At 33.8% G+C, this 18343-nt stretch overlaps 1 long non-coding RNA gene across 1 annotated transcript in view; it reads left to right on the plus strand.

The window, feature by feature from the left end:
- The window catches only part of LOC123615188 (uncharacterized), a 464042-nt gene that overhangs the window by 169443 nt on the left and 276256 nt on the right, over window positions 1–18343 (plus strand). The window lies entirely within an intron of this gene.

Here is an 18343-nt window from a genome sequence, read left to right on the forward strand (position 1 = left end):
CTGTTTCTGTTTTGTATTTATGCTTTTTTTGTTTGATTCTTTGTTTGTTTGTTTTAGATTCCACATATGAGCAATCTCATATGGTATTTTTCTTTCTCTTTCTGGCTTACTTCACTTAGAATGACATTCTCCAGGAACATCCATGTTGCGGCAAATGGCGTTATGTTGTCGGTTTTTGTGGCTGAGTAGTATTCCATTGTATAAACATACCACCTCTTCTTTATCCAGTCACCTGTTGATGGACATTTAGGCTGTTTCCATGTCTTGGCTATTGTAAATAGTGCTGCTATGCACATTGGGGTGCAGGTGTCATCCTGAAGTAGGGTTCCTTCTGGATATAAGCCCAGGAGTGGGATTCCTGGGTCATATGGTAAGTCTGTTACTAGTCTTTTGAGGAATCCCCACACTGTTTTCCATAGTGGCTGCAGCAAACTCCATTCCCACCAGCAGTGCAGGAGGGTTCCCCTTTCTCCACAGCCTCTCCAGCATTTGTCATTTGTGGACTTTTGAATGATGGCCATTCTGACTGGTGTGAGGTGATACCTCATTGTAGTTTTGATTTGCATTTCTCTGATAATTAGTGATATTGAGCATTCTTTCATGTGCCTATTGATCATTTGTATGTCTTCCTTGGATAATTGCTTGTTTAGGTCTTCTGTCCATTTTTGGATTGGGTTTGTTTTTTTCTTATTAAGTCGTATGAGCTGCTTATATATTCTGGAGATCAAGCCTTTGTCGGTTTCATTGTTTGCAAACATTTTCTCGCATTCCGTAGGTTGTCTTTTTGTTTTACTTATGGTTTCCTTTGCTGTGCAGAAGCTTGTAAGTTTCATTAGGTCCCATTTGTTTATTCTTGCTTTTATTTCTATTGCTTGGGTAGACTACCCTAGGAGAACATTTTTGAGATGTATGTCAGATAATGTTTTGCCTATGTTTTCTTCTAGGAGGTTTATTGTATCTTGTCTTATGTTTAAGTCTTTAATCCATTTTGAGTTTATTTTTGTGTATGGTGTAAGGGAGTGTTTTAGCTTCATTGCTTTACATGCTGCTGTCCAGTTTTCCCAACACCATTTGCTGAAGAGACTATCTTTATTCCATTGTATATTCTTTCCTCCTTTGTTGAAGATTAGTTGACCAAAAGTTTGTGGGTTCATTTCTGGGCTCCCTGTTCTGTTCCATTGGTCTATATGTCTGTTTTTTGTACCAACACCATGCTGTTTTCATTACTGTAGCTCTATAGTATTGTCTGAAGTCTGGGAGAGTTATTCCTCCAGCCTCTTTGTTTCTCTTCAGTAATGCTTTGGCAATTCTAGGTCTTTGGTGGTTCCATATAAATTTGATTATGATTTGTTCTAGTTCTGTGAAATATGTCCTGGGTAATTTGATAGGGGTTGCATTAAATCTGTAGATTGCCTTGGGCAGTGTGACCATTTTAACAATACTGATTCCTCAAATCCAAGAGCATGGGATATCTTTCCATTTTTTAAAGTCTTCTTTAATTTCCTTCATCAGTGGTTTATAGTTTTCCATGTATAAGTCTTTCACCTCCTTGGTTAGATTTATGCCTAGATATTTTATTACTTTGGGTGCTATTTTAAAGGGGATTGTTTCTTTACTTTCTTTTTCTGTTGATTCATCGTTAGTGTAAAGAAATGCAACTGATTTTTGAACGTTAGTCTTGTAACCTGCTACCTTGCTGAATTCTTCAATATTCGTAGTAGTTTTTGTGTGGACCTTTTAGAGAAACCCATAGGATTTTAAAAGATGTCAAGAATCCAATTGTACATTCCAAGAAATTAAGATTTATCTTTTTTGTGATTTAGATGCATCTTAAATTTTAAGACATAAATTGTTTGTATCTGTAGCTGGATATTATATTCAGGTTATGTTCTCATGTTGTACAGATATTGTAGGTGCATGCGTAAGTTTTGTATTTACTCTTTAAGTAATTCTAATTTAGTTTGGGATATCCCAGTTTTAAGCCATTATCTTTCAGTGTAGTAGGTCAGGATTCTGAAGTGAATCTCATGGGGCTAAAGTGAAAAAGGCAGCAGAGCTACATTTCTTTCTGGAGCCTCTAGGGGAGAATTCATTTCCTTGCTCTTTCCAGGTTTTAGAGACTGTCCATAATTATTGGCTCATGAGTCTCTTCCTCCATCCTCAGAGTCAGCAATGTTAAGCAGGGTACTTCTGTTGCTTTCTTTCTGATTCACCTACTTTTAAGGACTTTGTGGACAATACTGGGTCCACTTGGAAAATCCAATGTCAATTAGCAATTTAAATTCCATTTGCAACCTTATTTTCTATTTTCCATGAAACTTAATATATTTATAGGCTCTAGGGATTAGGACACAAACATCGTGGTGGTCTGTTGTTCTACTTGCCATCTCAGAAAATGTACTTGTAAGATTTCCTTGAAAATTTTTGAGATTTCTCTTATGGCCAAGAGTATGGTGGATCTTATTGAATGTTCTATACGCACTTGAAAGTAACATGTTTTCTGCTGTCTTGAGGTGGAGTTTAAGAAGTGTCAATTAGGTCAAGTAGATTATACCCTTACTGATTTTTCTGTCTACTTGTTTATTACTGAGAAAAGAATATTGAAATTTCCAACTAAATTAGAGATTTTAAATTTTTTCTTTCAGATTTATCAGTTTTTGCTTCGTATATTTTGCAGCTCTATTTTTAGGTACATACACATTTAGGATTATCTTTTCCTGTTGGTGATTTAACCTTTTTGTCATTATGAAATAGTCTTCTTTCTTTTTTTTTTTTTTTAAATTGAAGTGTAGTCGGTTTATAATATTGTGTTAGTTTCTGGTGTACAGCATAATGGTTTTGTGCTACATATATACCTATATACATGTTCCTTTTCATATTCTTTTTCATTATAAGCTATTACAAAGTATTAAATATAGTTCCCTGTGCTATATAGTAGGACCTTGTTGTTTATCTATTTTATATATAGTAGTACATGCAGATCCTTAAATCACAAATTATCCCTCCACCTCTCCTTCCCTCCTAGTAACTGCAAGTTTATTTTCTATGTCTGTGAGTCTGTTTGTTTTGTAAATGAGTTTGTTTTTGTCATTTTTTTGGATTCCACATATAAGTGATATCATATGGTATTTTATTTCTCTTTCTGGCTTATTTCACTTAGTATGACAATCTCCAGGTCCATCTATGTTGCTGCAGCTGGCAATATTTCATCATTTTTTATGGCTGAGTAGTATTCCATCAAGCGCGCGCGCGTGTGTGTGTGTATACACACCACAACTTCTTTATCCATTCATCTGTTTATATTTAGGTTGTTTTCACATATTGGCTATTGTAAAAAGTGCTGCTATGAACATTGGGGTACATGTATCTTTTTGGATTAAAGTTTGCTCAGGATGTATGTTCAATAGGGGGATTGCTGGATTATATGACAAGTCTATTTTTAGTTTTTTGAAGAATCTCCATACTGTTATTCATAATGGCTGCACCAAACTACATTTCCACCAACAGTATAGGAGGGTTCCCTTTTCTCCACAGCCTTTCCAGAATTTATTGTTTTTGGACTTTTTAATAATGGCCATTCTGACTGGTGTGAGGTGTTACCTTATTGTAGTTTTGATTTGCATTTCTCTGATAATTAGTGATACTGAGCATTTTTTCATGAAATATTCTTTTTTAATATCTGGTAATATTCCTTGTTCTGAAAACTACTTTATCTGACATTAACATAGCCTTTCTAGCTTCCTTGTGATTTATAGCCCATCCCTTTATCCTATCTGTGTCATTATATTTAAAGTGGATTTCTTATATGTAGTATATAGTTGAGTTTTGCTTCTTTTTCAATATAATTTGACAACTTTGCCTTTTAATTTAAGCTTTTAGACTATTTGAAGTTAATAGAATTGTCTATATGATTAGATTTGAATCTATTATCCTGCAATTTTTAAAGTAGACTTAATTTTTTTTAGAGTAGCTTTAGGTTCATAGCAAAGTTGAGCAGAACTACAGAGAGAGTTCCCACATAGCCCCCACACCCCCAACCCAGTCTCCCTGACTGTCAACATCCCACACCAGAGTGTTGGATTTATTACAATTGATGTACCTATATTGACATATTATTATCACCCGAAGTCTATAGTTTGTTTATACTAGGGGTCACTTCTGGTGCTATACATTCAATGGGTTTTGACAAATATACAATGACATGTATTCACCATTACAGTATTGTATAGAATAGCTTCACTGCCCCAATAATCCTTTTTTGTCTGCCCACTCATACCTCCCTCCCTCCCAACCCTTGGTAACCACTTTAATCTCCTCACCATCTCCATACTTTTGCCTTTTCCACAGCGTTGTCTGGTTGGAATCATACAGTATATAGCCTTTTCAGATAGGCTTCTTTCACCTAGTAAAATGTGTTTAAGTCTCTCCAAGTCATTTTATGACTTGATGGCTCATTTCTTTTTGGTTCTGAATAAGATTCAATTGTCTGGATGCACCACAGTTTATCTGTTCACCTACTGAAAGACATCTTGGTTGCTTCCAAGTTTTGGCAGTTATGAATAAAGCAAACATTTGTGTGCAGGTTGTGTGGATGTAAGTTTTCAGCTTCTTTGGGTAAATGCCAAGAAGCATGATTGTTGGGTCATATGGTAAGAGTATATTTAGTTTTGTAAGAATCCACCAAACTGTCTTCAGTAGTGGCTGTACCATTTTCCATTCCCATGAATGAGAGTTCTTGTTGTTCCACATCCTTGTCAGCATTTATTGATGTTGGTGTTATGATTTGGGCCATTCTAATAGGTGTGCACTGGTATCTCATTATTGTTTTAATTTGTATTTCTCTGATGACATATGATGTAGAACATTTTTTTTTTACATTTTTTATTGAGTTATAGTCATTTTACAATGTTGTTTCAAATTCCCATGTAGAGCACAATTTTTCAGTTATATGTGAACATACATATAGAACATCTTTTCATATGCTTATTTGCCATCTGTTTAGCTTCCTTGGTGAACTGTCTGTTCAGGTCTCATGCCCATTTTTTGTTTGTTTTCTTATTGTTGAATTTTAAGAACTCTCTTATTTTGGATAGATATATCAGATATATCTTCTGTGACTATTTTCTCCCAGTTTGTGGTTGTCATATTTTTCTCTCGACAGTGTCTTTTTCAGAGCAGAAGTTTTTAAATTTAATAAAGTCAAGCTTATTTGTTTCATGAGTTACACTTCTAGTGTTGTATCTAAAGTCATTGCCATGCCCAAGGTCATTAGATTTTCTACTGTTGTCCTCCAGTAGTTTTATGTTTTGCATTTAGGTCTAAAATTCATTTTGAATTGGTTTTTGTGAAGGGCATAATTTTAATTTATGTATTCTTTGTTCCATGTTTTTTTCTACCTTCTTTGAGTTAATTTAAAATTTAAAAAATATTTCATTTTATCTATGCTATTGGATTATAAGCTTCACTTCTCTGTTTTGTTTCCATCTTAGTGGTTGCTCTAGGATTTATAATATAAATCTTTAACAGAACACAGTGTATATTCAAATAATATTATAGCTTTTGTATAGTGAAAAAATCTTGTAACAGGATGCTTTCATTTGTTTTCCTACATTTTGTGTAATTATTTTCATATATGTTATTTCAACATATTTTATAAATCCTACAATATGTTGTTTTCTAAGAGTAAATTACTTTTAAAAGAGATTAAATAAAAACCAAGAAAAATAGCTTTTATATCTGCCCACATATTTACCATTTCTGGTTCTCTTTATTCCTCTGTGTTTCCAAATTTTCATCTGATATCATTTTTCTTCTTTCTGAAGGACTTCATTTAAGAATTCTTGTAGTGTAGTTCTAATGTAATCAATTTTCAAGTTTTGTTTGTTTGGAAAAGTCTTTATTTCACCTTTATTTTTGAAAGATAGTATCACTGGGTATGGGATTCTAGCTTTACAGTTTTCTTTCAGTATTTTAAAGATGTTACTCTCTTTTCTTCTGGCTTGAATAGTTTCTAATGAGAAATGTATTTTAATTCTTATTCCTTATTTGTTCCTCAGTATGTAACATTCAACCCCCCACCCCCGCCTTGCTGTTAAGGTCGTCTTTTGTTACCACAGGTTTTCAGCAATTCACTTATGAAGTGCATTGTTACATATTTCTTTATATTTATTATTTTAGGGTATATTGATATTTTGGACCTGCTTTTATAATTTTTATCAAGTTTTGAAAATGTGTGGCCACTCTTTCTTTATATTTCTCTTTCTTTTCTCCCCTGCCTTTGTGAAACTGCAATTATAGGTTTCTTAGACCACTAGCTATTTTCCCACAAGTCATCGATCTCTGTGCATTTCTTTTCTATCTTTTTCCTTTGAGTATTTTATATGTGATAGTTTTTCTTGCTATGTCTTCCAAGTTCACAGATCTTTTCTCCTGTAGTGTATAATCTGTTAATACTATTTGTATGTTTTTTTAAAATTTCAGCCATTGTGATTTTCATCTCTAGGAGTTCTGTATATTTTTGTTTCTTTTGTGTTTTTGTTTAGTTCTGATAAATCTTTTATTTCTCTCCTCATTGTGCTCATGTTTTTCTCTACATTCCTGAACAAGTTGAGGATATTTAAAATAACTGTTTTAAGATATTTGTTTACTTATTCTTTTATCTGTGTAATTTCTGCTTCTGTTTCTATTGATTTTTCTCCTGACATTGGAAATTTGTTGTTGTTGTTGTAGGCTGTAGAATTTTGTTATATTCCTTATAATACTCACTTTTAAAACAAAAAGTAATGCAGTTAATTTTGGAGGGATTAGTTTTTTCATCCTTTTGGGGCTTGCTTTAAGGCTTTGTTAGTGAGGGTCCAGAGCATCCTTGTGTCTAGGGCTAATTTAGTTCCACTTCTAGAGCTATCCCTCTGAGGATTCTGATTTGTTGTACCATGATTTATTAATCTTTGCACTCTGATGGCAACACAAACATTTCCAGCCCTGTGCAGTCTGCAAGAGTATTTCTGTCTACTCCTCTGGTGATGAGGTGGGGGTTGGGCCCTGTTATTCTGTCATGGTTAGGAATGGAAGTCCTATAGGATATTGTTGAATTAAGAATTCATTTTCCTTAATGGATATGGTACTATTCACGTTTTCTGTTTGGTTTTTCAGTTTATGTAAGTTTTTTTTCAGAGAATTTGTTTATTTAATCTAAGTTATCACATTTATTTGCATAAGGTTGTTCATGATATCTCATTATTAATGTTTTAATGTCACTGAGTTCTGTACTACCTCCTTTTCAAATTCCCAGTATTGGTGAATGCAGTGCCCAGAGGGAATTTTTTCCTCTGGTTCTCCTCTGCCCTCCCCCAAGCCTTATGCAGGCCCACACCCATGCCTCAGGATGAGGAGGTCTCCCTCATCTCTTTTGCACTTCCCCCAATATTTCTGATGAACTTTTTTTTCAGTTTTACTGAGAAATAATTGACATACATTACTGTAGAAGTTTTAGGTATTCAGCATGATGGTTTGATTTATACATATTGTAAAATGATTACCACAGTACCTTCAGCTAACATCCATAATCTCATATAATAACACAATAAAAAAAAAAGAATAAAAGAAAAAAGAAAAAAAATTCTCCTTGTGATGAGAAGTTTTAGGATTTCCTCTCTTAACAGTTTTCCTGTAGATCTTGCAGCGGTGTTAACTATAGTCATCATGTTGGGCATTACATCTCTACTACTTGCTTATTTTAAAACTGGAAGTCTTTGCTTTTTTACTACCTTCCTCCAATTCCCTTCACCCATCCTCTTCCTCTGGTAACCACAAATCTGTTCTCTTTTTCTATGTTTGTTTGTTGGTTTTTTTTTTAGGTTCCACAGATAAGTGAGTTCATACAATATTTGTTTTTCTTTGTCTGACTTATTTCACTTAGCATAATGCCTTCAAGGCCCGTTCTTGTTGCAAATGATAGAATTTTCTCATTTTTTACAGCTGATTAATATTCCATAGATATAGATATAGATATATACACACATACACATACATGCACACACATATATATACACATACCACATCTTCTTTATTCATTCATCCATTTTAAAAATTATTTATTTATACTTGAAGTGTAGTTGATTTTTAATATTATATTAGTTACAGGTGTACAACATAATGATTCAGTATTTTTATAGATTATGCTCCATTTAAAGTTATTAGAAGATACTGGTTTTATTCCCCATGGTGTACATTACATCATTGTTATCTTTTTATTTTATACCTGGTAGTTTATACTTCTTAATCCTCTTCTCCTATCTTGCTCCTCTTCTACCCCTTGCCTGCTGGTAACCACTAGTTTGTTCTCTGCATCTATGAGTCTGTTTCTATTTTGTCATATTCATTTGTTTGCTTTATTTTTTAAAATTCCCATATAAGTGAAAACATACAGTATTTGTCTTTTTCTGCCTGACTTATTTTGCCTAGCATAAAACCTTCAAGGTCCATCTATGTTGTTGCAAATGGTAGGATTTCATCATTTTTTAAATAGTTGAATGACATTCCACATACATATTCCATATATGGTGTGTTAACCATACTTCTTTTTTCATTCATCACCACACCATAACTTCTTTATTCATTCATCCATTGATGGACACTTAGGTTGTTTCCATGTCTTGGCTAATTGTAAATAATGATGCTATGAACATGGGGGTGCAGGTATTTTTTGAGTTAATGTTTTAACTTCCTTTGGAAGTACTCCCAGAAGTGCCTCATGAACATTTGATGAAGGCTTGTGGAAGAGGTACAGTCTCTCTTTTTATTTAGTTCTCCTGGTAATTCTATGCCCCCACTCGCTTAATTGGCATTTAAAGATCAGTTAAAATTTCAGCTCTTTTCTTCTTACCTGTGTCTAAAGTGGCTTCCTCATACTCCCACTTCTCTACAAGGATACAAACAGCCAAGGAGGGTCAGCACTTTCTGAATTATAATTCATTGAGCGTCTTTGCATTCTCAGCACACTGATGGACATAATAACATCTATGATTTTATAGATAATCTGACTTGTTATTGCTAGGATATAGATGTTATTCTCTTTCAGATTTCTACATTTCTTTTTTACTACCCATGCTAAAGGTTTCTGCTAACAGAGACCAATACTGGCAGCAAGGATGAGGCAGAGTCGGGATGAATGGAACAGTTGCCCTAGGGGTTGCTTCTCACTGCCAGTTGTAACACTGACTCATGGACTCATGTGTTCTCACTCCTACTTCCCACAGGTCCCCTGTTGTTGCATCTGGAGGCTCCTGCAGGCTCTCTGTTCACGTCCTATAACCCAACATCACTTTAATAACATTTTTCTGCTTAGAGTTGGTTTGTCTTTCCTATAGCTAAGTACCTTGATGATATGAGTATTATCAAGGTAGGCTTAAAAATAATTGAGTGTAACATTGAATACATTTGTTATCTATGCTACTTCAACTGTGTTTGTTTTGTTTTTATTTCCTTGCATATTACTGAAAATTAATGCTTGAGTGAAGTGTTTTCCTTTTTTACCTTGTAACTTATAACTAAGGATGATAATGACAATTATTTAAGATATACTGATGTTTGTACTATGATACCTCCTATTCAGAATGTAAAGAGGCTTTAGGTCACTTTTGCGGGGTGGATTCATTTTGGTTTTATACCACTCAAAAAATGTAGGGCTTCTTTAAGGGATGCCCAAATATCACTTGCTTACTCTCTCAATTCTGCTAAAATGTACCACTGAAAAATCATTGAAAACTTAATTGTTTTCTTATTGTTGTATTTTAGTGAATGAGGAAAAAACAAGTGTTGTAAAATCTAGAATTTGAAAGGTTCACAAATTTTATTAAGCCTATACATTTCCCTTTATTCTTCATCTTGATTAATTGAATTTTTATGCAGTAAGTCAGTCACTCAAACCAGCTGTTCATGACTTCTACCCCTTCCTCCAAGTTCAGTTGTCACGAAGTCCTATCTTGTGAATATGTCATCTCTTCTCCATCTTATCTCCACGCCACTCTCCTAGTCCAAGGCTTCATTGCTTCTCATTTGACTTTTACTGGCCACAATAGAAGGCTGCTACATGGTTTTGTAGGTTTTAAAAAGACTCTTATTACTGATAGTTCTTACGGTTCAGCTTTGCATCACAAAGGAGGCAGTTTTCAAAAGTTAACTGAAAAGAACACACATGAATTTATCAGCAGCTATTGGTATGAAATTACTTTTAGCTTTAGCTATCACTTAAAAGAGAGAAGCCTAGAGGGACAGAATGTTTTAATAGGCAACTCAGATTTGCAGAAAGTTGTTGACAATGGGTTGTTTGTAGGCAAAGGCAAGATGAGAAATGGGCCTCCTTGTGTATAAGTTATATGGGACCCTAGACACATAGAAGACTGACTTGGCCTTGGGAAGAAGTCCTCTACTGAGTTGCATCATGATGGTGTAATTCAGTCAGTATTAGGAGGAGTAATGTGCTAGATACTTTTCCTTGCCCTTCCAGAGACACTCTCCACCCTTCTCTTCTCTGCTTTCTGCCCTGTAGGTGCACAGAACCTTCTGCATCAGTGCGTTATTCTCAAACGTTAGCTTCTTGTTGGGCTTGGCCAATGAGAGACACTGATCAGTGAGGTCAGGGTATTGATTCACCAAGTTTTGTCCTGGCACATTGCTGAGCACTGACTGCATCTCTCTGATGGCTTCTCTCCTTGCCTCTTTGGTTTTAGGGTTGTTGCAGTCCCACAATTACTGGCCCCAAGGCATTGCACTATCGCTTGATTGTTTCTCTTACTCCTACCTGCACTTTCTGAATAATTCGTCTCTTCACTTACCTTGTTCGAGTAGCATCTCTTTTGTGCTGGTGCTGGCAAATATAGGTGATAACTCAAAATATTTAATAACTTGTAAGGCATGGGCAACAACTAGTTAGAACAGATGTAGCTGTAAATAATCAGGAGATCAGCACCAGGATATACTGTGTTGATGTCAGTGCTGGTGGTGGAATGCAGAAGAAGTATTTTGTGAGTAATGGTAGGTGATGTGTCAGGGCTTACAATTTTTAAAGAAGTAAAATGGATTCAAGATCTGTGATACCAGCTTTTCTACACCAGTGTGCTACCTAAGTCATAGAGAAAAAGGATGGCTTAGCTGTCAGCCAAGGTGGGGGCACCCTGTAACCAGAGTGTGGTGTTAGCGCACTCTATGCTTAGTTGCAAATTCCCTCTGTGGGGTTGAACCCCAGGTGTGTTCTTGTGAAGCCAAGAAAGTAAACATTCCTCCAAATCTAGGGTCCTAATTTTACTAAGATGTATTGTTCTTTTTTTTTTTTTCAGTGTTCATTGCCATTTTATTCACATGTTCCCACATTCTTCCACCTTCCCATCCTGACCTTGCTGCCCAAGGGAGGGATTTATCTTTCTTCATGCTGTCTGGGGAACCAGGGAACAGATTTTGGGCAAGGGAATCAGGAAGATGTAGAGTTAGAGTGGGTTAATGGCTGGAATAATGTTTGGCTTAAGGAGGAGATTAGCATCACCTCTAATGACAGGCAGAGAAGGCACCTGTCTCCCATACAGCCCTGAAGACCAGGATCCTTTGGGCAGAAGGACAAGACTGTGGCATAAGACATCCTGTTCTTAAATCCACTAATACGTTCTATTTCTACTTACATAGAAACCATTTTCAAATATACAGAATCACGTCATTACATTCCACACATCCTTCAACCAAACACATCCGCTATATTTATTACCTAATCCAGTGTATCTTCCTCTCCCAATTCAATAGATTTCCATTTGATTAATACTTCCCATTAGATCGCATTCCATCCTCTCTGCTGGTGAAATGTTCACAATGCCCAGCACAGCTATCGCCATGTTTGAGAACCTTTCCTGGAAACCACCAGGCAAAATTGATCACTATTCTCTCTGCTTGAAAGCACTTCTCACTCTGTATTGTGATTAATAGTCTGTGTTTCTGTCACCATTGCTAGATTTTGATCTCCCTGAAAACAGGAGTCAAATCTTTTTCATCTTTATAATTTTAGGGCTTACAACACTGTATGCGATGGAACTCAATAAATGTCTGTTGAACTGAATTCAGTGAATTCGGTTCCTGCAAATTTGATGGTGAGCCCATGACAGAGCAGGGATTCCAGCCTAGTTCTATTCTCACTCCTGGGACCAAGCTTTTATCTGCTATAATGTGCTGTGTTTTCCAGTGGTTTCACATCTGGCGGATGCAAGTTTATTTTTGTTAATGTTAGATTTGCCTTATAGTTTAGGAAATGAATGATTTCTAATGTGGAGGCTCACATCTAATTTTCATGTGCATTGATTAGTTATGTGTTCTTTGTACCATAAATCCGAATGATAAGGGTTTCAAAACATGTCACTGAACATATGACTTTTTTAGAAGCTTTATTTCAATTTCTTTTCTATCATGGCAGGGAGCGAGAACAAAATGAGAGGCCGAGGTATATAAACGGTTCATATAATACCACAGAGAGCCTGATGTATAGAAATGGGTCCAGAATCGTAAACGTCTCTCTTGGCACTCTTACCACTGTCAGATTATTACTGTGTTCTCCGATTCAGCTGAATGTGTTCAAGGATCTTCTTTGGTCTGAAAGGTCAGCCGCTTTTAGTTGTGCACTGGTAGAATACTAATACGTCCTTATTCAAATTACCTGCTACAGCACTTATTAAATTGATGGCCTTTTGCTCTAATTTAATACTGGTGTCGTTCAGAGTCGGGCTGCGGTAGCACTCTGTGCTGGACTGGGTGACGCCGAGGCAAAGTTCAAGCTGAAACCGTGGTTTGGGGCTGCATTTCCCCACTAAATTAGCAGTCAGATGCGGTGTATAATTAATTAGCACAAACCATGGAAAGCTTGTCATTTAATAAGCCTTTTTTTATTCCTACATTACACAAACAGTGGGAATTGATCCATTAAGTGCCTGGCTATTAATGCTGTTTAATGTATGTCTGGTTGTTAAATTGAGATGTCTAGGTACATACGTCCAGAGTTTAAGAGCTCCTCGTAGTTTGCTCAGTATTTGCTCAGATTTGAAGTCATGTTCCACAGAATCAATAATAGCTTCATTACTGAGTTTTAACCTGATTCAAACATGCATATGGATTTAAACCACTAGTTTCATCATGGTCTCTGAAGTAAGGTTTCGTATATATCTTTATATGTCTTAAAGTTCAGCTAGTCTCCCTCCTCCAATATTAAATATTGCATTATGTTTGCAGCATTCTCTCTTTACTTTCTTTTTTATATAATCCTTGCTTGCGATTGCCTAAGGCAGAGAATAGTTTTATCTTTGCAGTATTCAGCAGAGTATCGTGGAATTGTAGAGCTGAAGGAGCATTATGAAATATACAGAATGAGATTTCTGCTGCCCTGCCAAGATATCTGGAAGGGCACACAGTCTCACCTGTGGTCTAAGAATAAGCCAGTGTTGAATGCTTGAAACAGCCCTTAACCTGATGTTTTTTTCCTAAAAATGATTAAGGATGATTCACACTGTTTTGTGAACTGGTTGCCTGTTAGTTATGAGGTGATTAACAAATGTGTTCTTTAGACTAAATGACATTACATCTTAAATACAAATGAACACATTCACATTTTTTTTAAGTTAATGCAGATAGGAAAGTTAAAAACCTGAATGTGAAATTACTTTAAGAATAGGATAATTTGAACAGTTGATGAGGGTCATTTGCCAATGGAGAAATTGTATTTACCAGTGTGAGTCACATTTAAATTAGTGAAATTCATCCTTATATAAACTACTAAATATCAAAGAAGTTAATTGTGTGTGTGTGTTTATATGTCTGCATGTGCACTCACGTATATGTGAAGGGTACCTTGTAGACTTTTAAAAAGACCGACGAACATAATCATAAAGCTATGTTAACATCTCTGATTTTTTTTTCTAATAAACTGAGACCACTTTCTGCAGGTTTACCTACGGAATGTTAAGGATGCGTTTTTGTTAAAATATACCACTTGGGATCATTTTTCCTTCTATAGTTAGAAGAAATATTTCAGCTGCAGAAATTACTTGAGCTGTGAACATTTATTTTGAAGAATGCTGAAATAACATGCTCTTGGGACAGAATACTCTTGTTTGGGGGCCAGTTCAGATCTGTGTTGTACTTGTCTCATTCTGCTCTATATTACAATCAGATGGTTCATAGCTTGTTTCCTGTGCCCATTGAAAAGTCCTCTAATGCTAGGACATGTCTAAATATGACATTATACTTTTTAGTTTTTAATTTTGCTGCAGAATCAAGAAGCATATAACACATTTGGGTGGTATTGAGGGGAAAACTGCCCATAATTGGATGGACAATTATCTTTAAAGTAAAGCAAGTTAAGAAATATTTTATTTCCCCATGCTTAATCCACATAATGCCGAAAAAGTAATTTATTGTGCTAGCAAATACAAAATTTTTGATCTTTTGTTAAATTTTCTGCCTGGCCAATTTCTCTTACAATATAGTAGAATTATCTTCATGATGTCATTATCTTTTTCTCAGTGAGAAGGTTTGTGATTATTTACTCACTAACAAACTCATTCATTAATTTACTCATTCATTAATTCTCCAACGTTTGAAAGGGGCCTATTTTTATGTTAATAACTCAATATTACACAAATATATTGAGGAATTTTTAATTTTTACTATTTCCCCATTTTTGATATACATTGCTTTTTCACTGACATTATTTATCCAATAAAATGCATTTTTATCACTAGTTAAGCTTGTTAAGTTTTTGTGGTAGAATTAGAGCCTATCACCCAATATTTCCACTACTCTCCCTCTTCAAAGTTAGGTATATGAAGTGTAGTTTTGGCAAATGGATTGTGAGAAGTGTGTGATCGTCGCATTATCTTCTCTCTGACATTGTGATCATGGCAATCTGTGTTGAGATAATCTTTATCAGTCTGGGTGCCTGGGCTTCGACAATGAATAGACTGTCTTCTCCACCTGTTGACTGGGTAGTGTGAGCTAGAAATAAAATACGGTTACATCAAGCCACTAATATTTGGGTATTGTTTGTTTATGCTATATAATTTTGCCTATTCTAATCTGTACAATTATGTTTAGATATGTTTTTCTCTTGAATGCAATACCTGAAAAGTAAGCGAAGATAAAAGAAAATCTTTGAAATGTATATTCAAAAACATTTTAGCTCCATATAATAAAATAGGTGAGATATCCCAGTTTATCACGATTTTTAGGTTGTATGTAAAAATAGCAGCCTAGGTACTAACATTTTAACAATGCTGTGACAATTTTAAAAAATTTATAGTTAACCAAAAAAGTGCTACCTCTAAAAGCCTATGGCTCTTCCTAAACCCCAGCAAGATTGTGATTTAGCTAGTAGTGTGAATGGCATGTCTAATTTGTAATACTAAGTCAAGAGAAAAAATGGCAAATCATATTTTTCATTTAATTGTTCTCTCTAGTAGTCTTTTTCAATATTTTTGGATAATTATTAATCTAAAAACAAGCAAAACTTATGGACAACAATATGTTTGGTTATAAATAAAATTTACTTCACAGTGAATACTGTCAACTTTATCCTTTGATACTTTTGGTATATAGTATTAATTGATATTAACAACTGTTCTAAATTAAAAATTCCATGATTAGTACTATGATTTAAAAACTACTATCCTATTGGTTTTTATACTGATTTTCAAATATACTTTAGTAAAATTATTTTTTAACTTGTCATCTGTTAAAAATGTGGAAAATGATTAATAAATGTTGACTACTGATCCATTAATGTGAGAATATTTGTGGGTTTTTTTGTCTTTGGAATGAAGGGCAACTTTAATCTGCATATATATATATATAATCAAAATATTTAAAGTGAATTTTAATGATGTTGATAAATAAGCAAAGGGCAATATATAAATACTTAAAATATTTTATTTAATTCCATACTGGATAGCTCTTTGGAAAGGAGATTATACCAAGAAAATCTTTAATTGGGATTTGGCTTGTGTTGGGATTTGGAAATAATGAGTTTTTATGTTGAATTCCCTAACCAAGGTGACTTCAACACATCTAAGTAAGATTTGTGATTTGGTACTTACTCGTTTTATTACTATACATTGTACTGAATAATATGTAATCTCAGTAATAGAGTCAAACTGTGTCCTTAGAATGGCTACAAAATTAAGAATCTGGGACATTCTAAAGTGTATATATTTGTTACACTGTATGCAGCCTTTAAAAGCTGGTGAAACTTTCATAATTTCCAATTGTGTGACTGAGGAAGGTTATATCCAGTATTGCCCATTAAAAATAACTTTTTGAACAAAACAGTGAATGGAAACTTGCTAGTTATTGACTATTAAGAAAAGTATTAGAAAATATAAAGCCTACTGTGGAGCATAATTATAATGTCTGGGAAATTATGTGGTTAAAATGGTCAAAAATGTTTCCATTCTTTATTTGCTTCATGAGTTTAACAATAAAATGTTCATAATTTAAGAGATAACTTTTCCACCTTGTCTAAAGTTTTATGTCTTTTTGTATCCTTTGAGCCTGTGATTCTTTTTTTAGGGTATTTTTCCTAAATAAACTTAATTAAAATATGTTTATCACAGCCTTATCTATATTAGTTATAAAAGGAAAATGATTTTAATGCTTAAACAGAGAAAAAATGGCTAAATTACTGTGATAAATTAATAAAATAAAATTTTATTTTATTAATAAATGAATACATAAGTATGTGCAATGATATTCATAGTATATTTGTAGGTGAAAAATTAGTTAGAAAATGGTATGTACCACTCTGACCTCATTATGAACACATGATATGTTAGATATTTTTTAAATATGCATGCATATATATAACATATTTACAAAAGACTAGATGCATGGAAAAATAGGAGATAAGTTTAAAGGTCTTTTTAATTTTATTTTCTGCTTTCTTAAATTTACTTAAAAAAATTTCAAAACATTTTCCAGCTTTATTGATACATAACAGATGTATAACATTGTGTAGTTTAAGGTATACAAATTTGATTTGATAAACTTATATATTGCTAAATAATTACCACAGTAGCATTAACACTGTAATACCTCACTTAATTACAATTTCTTTTTTTCAAGTAAGAGCACAGTCTCTTCTCTTAGCAACTTTCAAGTATATAATACTGTATTGTTTATTGTAGTCACCATGCTGTACTTAATTTTCTGAATTTTATGAAATGAATATGTGTTGTCTTTGTATTGAATAAAAATAATATACTTTATTACCATTTTGGACTCGTTAGTGAACATTGTTATAGAAAATTCATTTTAGAGAATATCTGGCAACTTCATTACAGTAATGGTTTAAACCTTTGAATAAAGGTTTTGTGAATACTGTTGACTAAGGATTTTGAAAATATAAAGGAAGCAGTGTGGTTTTTTTTTCTGTCTTTTTCCTATTTAGGTATTTTGAAATTGATATATAGAAGGGACTTAGCTACAGACATGTTTTGCAGTAATTATCAAAAATCAGCTCATTAAGCTTGCTGTCCTGACCTAAGTATGTTTTTATTGAGAAAAGCGTATTACTCGAGATAATTCTCATTTAAGGCACTAAAATCAGTATTAAAGGGTTTTAAATTACAGCTGACAAGTGTGCAAAGCTGATAATTTTTTTAAAGTTCTAAATAGTGTTTAAATTTCTGAGATAAGAGCTGTATTAATAGAGTTTCATACATATCTTTTTTCCCTTTTTTATACACATGAACACATAAAAGTAGAAAAGACAATGACCACACATACTGTTTTTTTAATATGTTGGCATGATTTCAAGAGATAATTACTGTTGAAATAAAAAATTCACCCTTAAAAATGTTTTTTCCCTCAGTCATACTGAAATATGAACAATTGTTTAAATTTCATACTTATTATGACTATAGGCAAAATAACAATGTAGCATATTTTATTCTGGCCATTATATACATGTTAAATGCAATTGTAAAACTCAAAATATGCAAATATTTTATTAGCCATTCAAAATGATTACATTGTTTGTAATTTTTTAGCTGTATTTGAGATGCAAAATTAGACATGCGCATATTTTCTTTCTAGGCTACTTATTTTATCCATGTCTGAATTAATTGGGTTGTATTTCCCAGTAAATATCTTTAGTCTGAAGGACAGTATATGGGAAAGTTACTGAGTAAAAATACCCTTGGAAAATTCTTGAAAAGTCCAATCTTGTCTGCTCACAGTCTTTTCTTTAGGGCACTTTGGTCACTAATGCTATTTTTGTTAAGAATAAGCAATGTATTTAGTTTGTTGATCTTTTTGTCTTATT

This window comes from Camelus bactrianus, chromosome 3 (genome assembly GCF_048773025.1).
Source record: "Camelus bactrianus isolate YW-2024 breed Bactrian camel chromosome 3, ASM4877302v1, whole genome shotgun sequence".
Lineage (NCBI taxonomy): Eukaryota > Metazoa > Chordata > Mammalia > Artiodactyla > Camelidae > Camelus > Camelus bactrianus.